The sequence below is a fragment of the Amphiprion ocellaris genome, chromosome 17 (assembly GCF_022539595.1).
Source record: "Amphiprion ocellaris isolate individual 3 ecotype Okinawa chromosome 17, ASM2253959v1, whole genome shotgun sequence".
Taxonomy (NCBI): Eukaryota; Metazoa; Chordata; class Actinopteri; family Pomacentridae; genus Amphiprion; species Amphiprion ocellaris.
The window spans coordinates 3,017,193-3,030,399 of NC_072782.1; the positions used below are offsets into that span (position 1 = coordinate 3,017,193).

A 13,207-nucleotide genomic window follows, 5' to 3' on the forward strand; every position below is an offset into this window, starting at 1 on the left:
TTCTGCGTACACTACCATTCAAAAGTTTGGGGTCACTTAGAAATGTCCTTATTTTTGAAAGAAAAACATTTTTTTCAATGAAGATAACATTAAATGAATGATAAATCCAGTCCAGACATTGTTAATGTGGTAAATGACTATTCTAGCTGGAAACGGCTGATTATTAATGGAATATCTTCATAGGGGTACAGAGGAACATTTCCAGCAACCATCACTCCTGTGTTCTAATGCTACATTGTGTTAGCTAATGGTGTTGAAAGGCTCGTTGATGATTAGAAAACCCTTGTGCAATTATGGTAGCACATGGATTAAAGTGGGAGTTTTCATGGAAAACATGAAATGCCCTGGGTGACCCCAAACTTTTGAACAGTAGTCTATATTTTTAGTATATTTTAATATATTTTACTATATTTTTACTGTATTTTTATTGTTTTACGAGACTTTTACTGTATTTTCACTATAATTTTACTGTCTATTTACTGTATTTGTAATAATTTTTACTGTAGTTTTACTGCATTTTTACTATATTTTTTTACTGTATTTTTACAATATTTTTTCCCTAAATTTTTACTGTATTTTTTTACACTAATGTTTAAAAGTTTGGGAAACATGAAATTGCCTGGGTGAGACCAAACTTTTTAAAGGTAGTGTAAATGATCAGTATTAACATTACTATGATTCACATTCATAAAGCTGAGTACCTGATGCAACAGGATAAATGATCATAAAGAAGCATTGTTTGCAGTCCCTACTGGCAAATGACCAGAATATAAATCTGAAAACATCATAGTTGAAGATACATTCTCAGACATATATGCGACTACAATAAACGTTAAGCTTCCATCAGTTTGTTTTTTTTTATTCTTGTGCATTTTCGGGCCCCATGCTGCTCACAAATGAAGCCCATCAGCTCCTCGAGTTATTCTGGCTGAGAGCTGGCATATCTGAGACCTCTGATAATATAGAGTCATTTCACAGAGTTTGTGATGCTTGGAAAAATGTATTCACTGTTTTACAATTGCTCTTTTCCCAATGATTGCAAATGAAAAATTTGCTCTATGTGATGAATGCAGAAGTTGTAGTTATAATGTGGGTTGGTGGCTGTAATAAAGGTCCCATATCGTGTCACTTTTCTGCAAATTAATGAAAGTTTCACATTTCCCTGGAATGTGTCTTTCAGTTTTTCAGTTCAAGCTACTGCAAAGATGGTACATTTTACCAAAACTTTATAACCCCTGCTTTTATTCAACCATTTCCTTCATCTTATCTAGAATTGGGTAGTGGAGACAGGAGGTGAAGGAGGTCATTTGAAATTTCCTTTGCCCCAGCAGTGCTTCCCAAGGTGTTCCCAGGCCAGTTGAGTTCCAATGAGTTCTGGGTCTACCCTGCTGTGTCAGTAAGACGGGCCAGAAGTCACCCAGGGTGCTTCCAAATCAGACGCCTGAACCACCTCAGACACGACTCTGAACTTCCTCCAGATGTCTGAGCTCCTATCTCTAAGGTTGAGTCCAGCCACCCTTCAAAGAAAACTAATTTCGGCTGCTTATATTTTCAACCTCATTCCCTCAGTCAGTACCCAGACCTCACGACCATAACTGAGCACCAGAACGTAGACTGACTGGTAAATCAAGAGCTTTGCCTTCCCTCTTCAACACGACAGTTCGCCTACATTACTTCTGGCTCTGCACCAGTCCATCTGTCCATCTCATGCTCCATTTTCCTATCACTCATGAAAAGATCCCAAGATACCAAAACTCCTTTGGTTTGTTTTAGTCCTTTTCTAAAACAGGATGCTTTAGTATCTGCAGCTTTGAATGCAGCACACCCCCTTCAGGAAGAAGACTATCTCTGTCTGTGATTAACAGTTGACTAGGACTTTCTATTGCTTTCTCTCTGAGCAGTCATTTTGGATTGGAATATCAGTGAATTTACAGGATAGCAATTGTTTCGATCTTGTATAGGTTGCAGTTATAAAATCAGTAGCTTAGCAGTGCAAAACAGTAGATTGGAAATGGCTATGAACTGAGTCTGTTAACTTCTCATAATGGGCTGAGTTTTGGTTTCCATTCATGCTTGTTTGGTTTCTGAAACAGAAATACATAGATTAGAAATGCTTTATAAGGAATTTAGCTGTATTAAAGTAAATAGTATCCGAGCAAACAGATGTAAACACTGGCTGACTTTAGGTTTCTCTAAAGCACAACAAGAAAACACATTAACCCACCCAGTCATTGTTACTCTGCCAAGGAGGTGGAGCCTCGGCGGAGTTATTTGACGGCCGACGTTGGTTTGTCCGTCCGTCTGTTAGCAACATTACTCAAAAAAGACTAATGGATTTGGATGAAATTCTCAGGAAAGTTCAAAAATGACACAAGAACCACCTGATTAGATTTTGGCAGTGATGCGGCTTATAGTCTGGATCCACAGATATATTAAAGATTTCTGTATCATTGCGAGATATCAGCATGGCATCACTGTAACCATGACAACACATGAACACTACGTCAGCTGCCTGCTGACGATCACATGATTGCGATCCTACTACAAATCCACCGCTGCGGACCACAAATGTTTATAAAACTGTAACTGTGAATAAGTCTTACTTTTTAAAGAAAAATTTGAAGTTTGAAGACATTTTAAAGTCATTTTGGACCCATTTTTCTTAATTCTTTTAAACATTTCTCAGCCATCCTAGATGATTAACATATTTTAGACAGATTTTCAACAGTTCAGGAAGATTTTTGAGAAAGTTCTGGACAACTTTGAGTAAATTCTAGTATTTTGCACATGTTTTGGGTCATTTTTGACAAATTTTGACAACATTTAGGGAACACATTTATTGTATGAGGTCAAATTTGAGTCATTCTGGACGTATTTTTATTGTTTTTAGTAATTTTTGGAACCCTTCTAAGCCATCCTAGATGTTTAACTCATTTTGGACAGATTGTGAACAGGAAAAGAGGATTTTTTTTTAGCAAGTTCTAGACAAATATTTAATCATTTTGGACAAATGTGGAGATTTGTTAAAGATTAGCGTATCATTGCGAGATAGCAGCACGGTTTCAATGTAACCATGACAAGTGAACACGTCAGCTGCCTGCTGATGATCACATGATTGCGATCCTACTACAAATCCACCGCTGAGGACTTATTCGTCAGAAGTGATACAAGGAACAACTGATAAAATAGATCCGGTATCTGAACATAACGTACACATGCATAACACACGTCTGTGCTCAACGCAAGGTAATTTTGTTTGTACGTACATCTATATTAAATGAACACTTTCTATGGTGCCATGATTTCTGTCATGATTTTTTTCAAGATTTCAGCCGTCAGAAATGATACGACTGAGCAGCCTTGGCAGAGTACTGCTCTCTGAGTGCTTTTCTTGTTTGTTAGCTTCAAATTGGTCTTAAGTTTCCATCATCTCTGAATGTCTCTCAGCAGCGGCGGACTTGAGGAAGGAAATGTCTTCATATCTTAACAGCTTTTATTTTACACCCCCAAAACAACAAAACTAGATGTTCACAATGTGGCACCTTTGGAATCGCGACAGTTTCTTTGAGCAAAGATGGTTAACCTGTTTTCTGGTGAGCATCAGCACTGTCCAGACAGTCTCACAAAGCTGTAAACTCAACCCTCAGTCAATCAGCAAACAATAGCTGTCTCAACTTTTAATATTAGATACTTCAAAGTAGAGACGAGTAGTGAACTTGCTTGAAAATTTTTTCTCTCTCTCTTCTGTATAATTTTGTATTAAGGCAAATATTTACCCACTCTGCAGTTTTTTAATGAGTGGTGTATTAATGAGCACAATTTAAACTTTAATTTAACTCAGCATATTATAGGCTGAGGAAATATACCTTATCACCTCGCTTACATTAATCCTTTTCTTTATCAATTATTAATTTGTTCCCCTGAGTGAAAAGGGAAGCATTAATACTTCTCTGCACTCCTCAGTTCCACTCTCTGTCTTAATTTGTCTCCTAGTCTTTTCCCCCCACCTCAGCCTCCATCTAAGGTTAATCTGTTTTTCTCTCAGTTCCTGTATTTCATCTGCACTTCCCATCTTCTCTACCAACAGCACAGAATGAATGAAATGTAATTCTCAGAAGCTGACAGAGTGTATGTGCTCTCAGACATTTGTTGCAGCTGACTTTTCTCCTCAGGTTTAAATCAAATCTACATTTGTTTTATAAGTGCAAGAATTATTTGAAGACACGACACCTACTTATGAAATCATTTGGGATTCAGGTAACTACAGTAACACCAAGTATTTCCACAAATTGCATTTCTGATTAGAGGAACAAAAAGAGGAACACGACAGTCATAGAGACGTGCTCAGAAGAGGAATATCACGGGACAGAATTATGCACTGTGTTGACTTTGGCGTGAATATGGATATAAAAGAATTATTTTAATTAACATACTATGAACCAATTATTACACCGAAAAATAATTTGTTTATTCCCCTTTTCCACAAAGGAATCTTATTTTTACCACAGTTAGAAGCAATTGTACATCATTAATGGGTTTCTCCACCAGCATGAAGAGCACACATGATTGTCTAAGAAACACTCCTCTGTAGCAAGTTAGAATTGGTTTCTGGTAATAAAAAAGAAAACCTTTCCTTTAAATAGTGTAATTTCATACTGTTATAAAAGACTGGCAGGCAGTAAATGACTTTAAGTGTGCAGCTACGAATGCTGCTATTGGAATCCATTGTAAGCAATATCAATTCAAACCAGCCAATGTGCAACATAACGGACACAACTGCACGCTTTCAGCTACACACTTTCTGCAGCCACCCCTCAATCCGACAAGGGACTAGATTCTGATAATCAAAAGACAGATTTCAAAGAAAGTCTTTTATGTTGAGACAGCTGCCAAAAATCAGCATAAAGGTGACAGTCAGGAGTTGCACTTCAATGTTGTGATGAATATTCATTGCAAATGCGAACTCTACCTGATCCCATTTTGAAAGCAGTTTGTGATCACAGAGGGGCTCACCCATGTGAGGAAAAGGCAGCAAGACAACAAAACAATGGAATGACAGCGGTTGTGACAGCCGGAGAAATGCCAACATTAGGCATCCAGGCAGCGTTATTATTAGCCCCTGTGTCTACTGGATTTACACCCAAGAGTCCCACCAACCTCAGTGTAACATCTGTCTTAACACGTCTGTACAATCCATCACCTTCCGCTAGATGAAGTTCTGGTACTATTTCAGGAGGAAAGGAAAACTTTTTGACTGTGCAAAGCCTCTTGGAGCTGCACAGCATGGAGGAAGTGAATAAAGATTTAATAGCTAAAGATGCATCCCTTCCCTTTTTCCTATTCTTTTGATGCCTGTCATTAAATTCACACCAGCCTGTCATATTCATATCACTGAAAGCACTTTCTGCAGTGTTTCCCATTTTACTCAGAGAACAGACACGAGAATGCTGTTAAATTATGTGCAGTTCTTTACATGGAGGCATTTGAAGTCGAGGCCGTCCTCCCAAGACAGAATCGGTCGTTTTACTGAATGCACCAAAAAAGTACGTATTTATGTAAATTTGCGACATGTCACACATGATGTCAGACGTGATATGGACAGAGGCCAATATGAAAGAAGATACCAAAATCTGTAGGCATCTTACAATTATATGGCTTTGTTTTGAAACAAATGCATTTTGCACTATGGAACAACATGACTATTAAACATCTGGTGAGCATCTGTGCTGGAGGATGGGGTTGATTGAAGGGTCAACAAAGCTGGACTAAAAGATTGGAGTCCACTTCTCATGTGTTTCTTCCAATCAACAACCAGCGCTGGTTATATACCCTGGATGACCAAACAAAAAGTCGCCACCTGGATTTAACTAAGCAAACAGATAAGAGCCTTCCATTGGATAATTACTGCAGCGATGACAACAACTTATTAAACTCTAGCTGATGCAATGAGGAGCTTCTCATTTCTTAAACAACCATGCTGGAAGACATATTCTGTGGTCATGGAAAGGATGTTAATCTGTCTCAGAAGGGTCAAATTATTGGCCTGCATCAAGCAAAGAAAACTAAAGGAGATTAAACTACTAAAATCAGGATAACGTATCATTAAAACCTGAAGGATAGTGGTGAACCGTCACCATCCAGGAACAAATGTGGTCGGAACAAACTCTTAGATGATCATAGGAAACCAACAGTAGAACTCACGGCTATGCTTGATAGTGAAAGAACATTTCAAAGGGAACTCAAAAGATTGGGACTAAACAGCTGTAGCTCTAAGAAAACCACTGATCAGTGAGGCTAATCAGAAAAAACGGCTTCAATTTGCTAGGTAGCATAAAGATTGGACTCTGGAGCACTGGAAGAAGGTCATGTGGTCTGATGAGTCCAGATTTATCCTGTTCCAGAGTGATGGGGGCATCAGGGTATGAAGAGAGGAGGATGAAGTGATGCACTCATCATGGCTACTAACTACCAGCCTGTGGGGGTTTAGGGTTATGATCTGGGGTTGGTCAGGTTCAGCAACATTATGTTCCCAAAGAATGAGGTCAGCTGACTACCTGAAGATACTGAATGACCAGGTCTTTCCATCAGTGGAGTTCTTCTTCCCTGATGGCATGAACATGTTCCAAGATGACGATGCCAGGATTCATGGGGCTCACATTGAGAATGAGTGGATCAGGGAGCATGAGATGGATCGTCCTCCACAGAGACCTCAGCCCCATTGGGAATCTTTGGGATGTGCTGGAGAAGACTTTGTGCAGCGATCCGACTCTCCCATCATCAACATAAGATCTTGGTAGAAAATTAATGCATCTTTGTGACATTGCAGAAGCTTCTCGAAACAATGCCACAGCGAATGAGTGCTGTACTCAGAGCTAAAGGCGGTCCAACAAAATATTAGTGTGCGACTTCTTTTAGGCTGGACAGTGTAGATTGATTAGTTTTACTGAAGCGTGATAACAATTACTTACAAACCTTAACAAACACCATGTATTCTTACCACTTATTCATTATTGTTGCAATGATAACAAAAGGTCCCCTTAACTTAATTTTAACCCAAATTCTAGTGTTTTCTTAACAATACCACGTTACTTATTGGAGGCCACACCACAATCTTTCTGTGCCCTGAGCCTAACTACATATTAACCATAATGTTGTTACATAATGAAACGGATTTATTTCTTCAACAGCGGTTTGTAAGAGTTTTCGAAGGCGCCAAGGTCAAAGCATCAGACAAAAAAAATCCCTCAGGCGTTCCTCTGGAGGGCTTGGACAGTTCTTGCATTTTGCTTTGTAATTTGGAGAACTTGTTGAAACTTTTGTGATTAGTTTTTTGTAAGTCTTCTATTCAGGGTCCATACATCATTGGGAGCACATGTAGCAGAATTTTAAGCTTGCTCATTGGATGTTTCTTACTAAACTGCCCCTCTGGATTGATAGTCAACTTCTGACTTTATCAAAGAGGCAGATAAAGATATTTCCCTCTTTGTGTGCTGTCACATAACCTTCACAATGTGACTTTGAGGGAATCATGTTCTGCTAAATTCCAGCAGTGTATTTACGAGCAGAGCTTGCTTAACTTCAAAGTCACAATTTGGAGATTCGCTTTAAAATCAGAGATAGACAGGAAGATGACTGGGAGAAAGTGGGCCACTATGAATGTTAATTCATGAGCCATATTAATAATGTTTATCAAAGAAAAAACCATTAGTGATCTGCCTGAGGAATAGCAGAGAGGAGGGAGCAGTGAGGAGCAGTGTGAAAACTATCAAATGGTACTGAGCCATTACTGTCCCACTTAATTCCCTGAGTAATGTAACATGAGGAGCACATGAATGTTAACAACATGCAGAAATCCAGATGTGAATGTCAGTATGTGTACTGAGAGAGCAAACATTTAGGAGCCTCACTGAAACCCGATTGAGGCTTTTGAGACAAATGTTTTATTTTCTTCTTGTTTTTGGTATACAGCAACACAAAAACACTATAAACCGTGCCCTTTCTTTGTTGTTTTTATTGTTTTTTTTTCTCCACATTTCCGACTTACTGACTCAATTAAGATGCTCAGAATGTCATCTCAAAGTACAGAGAAAGAGGAACATTTTGAGACCAAAGGACACAAACAATAAAGAGACTGAGAAGAAGGAGCCAGAATAAAAAAAACTTTGCTCTGACTAGCACATTTGATGTGGGTTAAACTTGTGTCAGTGGTCGATCAGACTTGGTTTGAACTCTGGTCAGATGCTGTTTTGCTTCAGTGAACCAGCATTTTTAAAGGGATGGGAATTTAATTTAATGTTATTGACCTTCACCCGTCTCATTTAAAGCTTTCAGACATGCAGTCATTTTCGTTAATCTGATGGCATCTAAATTGAATGAGCAGCCTGAAAACTTTTCTGCAAAACTTTCGAAGTCAGACCTGGTCATGTTTTCATATTGCGGCACATGTGAGGTTGTCTTCTGAGTTTAGCGCTTATCTGCAGCATTTAAAAGCAGCAGGATCTATAAGAGCATCTCCTAAATATGAGGGTTATGCACATTTACGTATGTGGAACAATGAAAGTAACTTTATTCAATACTTATAATTATGAATTATCCCCAACATGGAGACAGGATTAACAAGAAGAGTCACAGTTTACACACAACTATTAAATGTCTCAGCAAATTTAAATGAAGCCTGTTGTTTCTTGATTGTATTATTCTACATTATGTCACTTGAAGTACTGTATAGTCTTGCATGAATGATAGTATTACATGCATACCAGGGTTCTCACCACCACTGCAGTGGGTATTTGTGAATGAAGTTGTGAGAAACATTAATGTAAAGTAACCTAAGTAGAAGACAGAGACAGGCAAAGCTGACATAAACAAACAAAAAAAGCTGACGTTTACTTAATAAACCTGTAATTATGTTTTTTTTTTAAAATTTTGGATGGAGCCTCTGTAAACGGTTCTGTGTTACCTTTTATCAACAGTCTCATGAAATGGTTTAATTCAGGGTGAATGCAGATTCAGGAGAATTGTAACCCCTTCCTGGCGCTGGAAGTCTATTATTAGGTTAGGTTACTATTTTAGCGTTAAGAAACAGGATCCTGAGTGCTTAGCAGCTGATGGTGAATTGGCTAAATCCCCTTGTTTTATTAGATGTTATTATAATAGGCAAAATCTACAAAGAATAATAACAGCGTGGTGCCTCCACTGTGGAACTACTTAACTCAAAAATCTATGAGCTACAATTGTATTTCCTCAGAAACAAGTAATAAATGTCTAAAAAGTTTATAAAGTCAAATAATATGAAATTATGCAGGTCAACCAAATAACATATATAACAATAATACATTTAATATTTAACAGAATGAAATATACCTTCAACAAAGGCAGCTTAACTGAATGTGAACAGTCAGACAATTTTGACAGTATTCAATGTTCAAGTGTGTGTGTGTGTGTTACAATGTTACCAAGCGCTTGGGTTTATGTTTATCGTTGGCGCCCTTAGTTGGTACACAAATAAAACAAACGCTCCTTCGATCCTTTGATAGGAAAAACAACCATCTCAGTGCCTCAGAGAAAAAGGCTCCTCTTACTCACCAATCCAAGATGCAAAGCAGGTCTGAAGTGTCGGCGGTGAAGATGCAGATGCAGCAGCAGCAGGCGAGATGCAGCAGGTGTCGTCCGTGTGTCCATCCAAGTTCAGCGGCGGGGTCCTTTGTCACAGCAGTAGCAACAGGCTAATTAGCATCACGGTCCTCCAGCGAAGTCCTCCTGGTCCTCCACAGTGAAAGTGGCGGCTGGTGTTTATAACTGTCTCTGATAGCAATACGAGCTTAAATGTCCACGTCTGAGTCCACGCCTAGACTTTTTCAGGCTATAAACAAACAAACAAACAAACACACAAATAAATAAATAAACAAACTGCGGCTAGCGGCTAGCCTAGCTGCACTTCACTTTGAACTTCGGTATAGCGAGACGCTAAACTGCAGGTTTCACAAGACAGAAATCTGTTAAATAATAGTTGTGCCAATACTTAAAGTACGCAGATCCACAATTTTAATCACCTCGACATTAAACTTGATTTTCCCCGCTCGTCGTCTGCTGTTCTCCTATGTGCACTCTTCACCTCTCTTCCTCCAACGTCGCTCTCACGTTGCGCCGTTTATCTTCCTGTTTTTCCCGCACGCACCAACAACGTGAGTTCTGATTGGCTAAGAGTGCAGCTTTACTGAAAACCCTATTGGCTTACAACATATCACTCCAACACCTTGAAAATACATTGGCTGAGTAAGCACAACATTATGCAATAAAAGAATCATGGGCAACGTAGTTCTCACTAGTTATACTCATACATATTGTAAAACACGTCTTTTAACTATCTGCATTTTGCAAGTCGTTACAGAATAACTAGTAGGGGACCTAATCTAACGAGACAATCAGTTTTGAATTGCATTTTTGATTAGATTAAACAAAGGATATACAGCACATGTTAATTACTGATAGGAAGATTTGATTTTACTGCTGGGAGGAGTCAGTCCAGTCTTTCTAGTCTTTGGGAGGGTTATCTCCACCAAAACGTGAGTATCCATACTTGCCAAACTTATGTTTTCAGCATAGTGACTAATTGAGGTTGGGGCTTTATCACTGGTTTATTTCCATTTTTTAAATTTACTTATTTATCTTTTATGTTGTTTCTTCCAGTACCTTAACTAAACGGGTATCATTGTAACCATGACACTGAAAGTCATTTAAGCTCAAAATATTCATTTGAATCCAAACCACCATCTTTCCCTAAGTCCTGCCACAAGCTGTTTTTGTGCCTGAGCCTAATCAAATAAGTGTCATTTCCTAAAAGCTTTATTATTGCCTGTGTTTCCAACAGTTCATCTGTGACATATCATCTGCTACTGATATGCTTCTCTGGGTCATATCAAATGGCAGCGACAGCATCCTATTAGGTTGTTTTACACCAGAACACTTGTTGATTTCTTGTTAAATTCCTGTTTTATAACGCCACACACCCTGACATGAACTGGGCAGAAATTCTGTTTTTTTACAGAACAAATAAGATAATAAGCAACACATTTTGAGGACATGATTGCACACAGATGCACACAATAAGAACATTATCAAGACTATTGTGTCCACATGGAAAACACCATTTGTTCTACATCTATTATACTGAAAGAGCAGCAACAAAACACACCCTTCTGCAGCACTTCTGTGAAGAGTAAACAACATCAGGGCTTATCCAAGCTAACAGTTGAGAGACAATAATGCATAGCGTAGCATCTGATGACAAACATCTTGTTGAACCCTGGGGAAGACTGACTGAAGGTGAATCCAACAACTGAATGACTAAATAATCTGTATTTGGTTTTCTTGCAACCACAGTCTGATGCACTCAGCATGGATTCATGCAGCCATCCTGCCATGTGTAGGCAGAAATTGGTGGTATAACAATGATTTCTCAGCATGACTGCCACTCACAGCCAAGTATCATCCGGATGCAAACACATTGCTTCTGTACCAGTTTTATTTTTCTACCAATAAATACTTGCTGAGGGATAATGCACCATGGTGCCAGGCATGGAGTGATTCCAAGAACATGACAAGGGCATTAGTTCTTTATCCAGGGCCAAGACCTCGACTGGATAGAGCATCTTTGGGATAAAGTGGGATAGGATTTTCACAGCATGAATGCATCACTGACATTCCTGCAGGGTACTGTGTGATGCTATCACACCAACATAAACCAAAATCCCTGTGGAGGATTTCTGGCACCTGTTCTGACTGCTTCACAGTCCTCCTGGTGTGGAGGCACAAAGGAATCCTACCAGCAGTATTTATGTGTAGTAAATGTAGTTATAGATAGCGCCTAAATATGCACCATGTACAACCAACATTCCTCCCACCTTAGGTATCTAACAGAACAACCATACGTCCTCTTTCTATGTTTTTAAACCCTTTTGTGTCGTTTCCATTACTTATAATTGATAAGACTAGGGATGGACATTCCAATAATAGAAAGAAAATGTTAAAACTCAGTAAAACCAAAGACAAGCCAAGTCACTGTTCTAGTCTTTCAAGACTCATGTTGGTAAGACAGTAGACTCCTTTTCTCAGCAAACACAGCAATGATTACAGCAAACTACATACAAAATGGGAGAAAAAACACTATCTGCTAACAGTAGAACAACACTGAAATATCACTGTTTGATAGATCTTAAAGAAACTTTTAAAAACAGACAGCTTATATAAAAAAAAAATCTCACAGAGGGAAAGTCTTCTTTTTCTGTCTCATCTGACACCCAGCAGATATGGAGGAGCTTTATGTCTGTTTCAGGTCTGTCTGTTTCATGTCTGTGCTGCTGCAGCTCGCCTTTGAATTGATCATCAGATGTCAGTAGTGGAGCAGGGAAATGCTAGCTGGAGCCTACGTTCCTTCATCTTACATTCCACATGTGGCTTTATGTACTGTATATGCAGTACAGTATGTGTGACAGTATTTGCGGAGGTTTTACACATGAATGATCTCTCAGATGTATCAGTGCCATCTCACCCAGTGCTACAGTTCCAAGATAAATTCTGATTGCTAATTTACGTGGAACAAACTTTGGAGTGTAGCAGCATTAATGCAATAATTTACTGAAAATGTGCTAAAATTTGACCTTGATCAAAAATGTGTTTTAAACTAAATTCTGTAACACAAACGTTAAAATGATGACAAATTAGCAATGAAAGTGACAAACTAACCCTTTGTCATCATGTGGAACAAGTGTTTACGACTGGCAATGCATGTTTATTTCAGGTGTCATATAGAGTGCATGTAGGCGTTTAAGTGTTCTGAACGCAAATGTACGTCCTCTTAAAGTGTTAACGAAAGCTGTTTTCATGACTCAGTGCTATTTTGGAAATCCCTGCAATATAGAGTTAAGAGGGATTCTGAGGGAACAGCTCAGAGTTCTCCAGTGTTGCTCAGAAAGTTATTGAGCAAGAATTCTGGATCCCAAAGAGACAGTCCATCATCTAGTCTATGAGACCAGGGTGTTGTTGCTCATCCATGAGGTTCTGACTATCTTCTTTCACTCCAAACTAACCAAAACTCTTAATCTCTCTGCTTTTGTTGATTTAACTCCTATTAACTTGTCTCTTTATGCCGTAAAGTGGCTTTGATGAAGCTCTAAACCAGTAGTGTCAAACATGCGGTCTGCGGGCC

The 13,207-nt window shown here is 38.7% G+C and overlaps 1 long non-coding RNA gene across 2 annotated transcripts in view; it reads right to left on the reverse strand.

The window, feature by feature from the left end:
- The window catches only part of LOC111565980 (uncharacterized), a 178,990-nt gene that overhangs the window by 39,296 nt on the left and 126,487 nt on the right, over positions 1 to 13,207 (reverse strand). Inside the window, exons 1-2 of one of the 2 annotated variants that reach the window (XR_002745959.3) lie at positions 10,053 to 10,171; positions 9,586 to 9,862 (exon numbers count right to left, since the gene is read on the reverse strand). This is a non-coding gene — a long non-coding RNA (uncharacterized LOC111565980). Of the gene's footprint in view, positions 1 to 9,585; positions 9,863 to 10,052; positions 10,172 to 13,207 lie in introns of those variants that run through there. The other variant, XR_008599335.1, reaches the window with a different exon arrangement.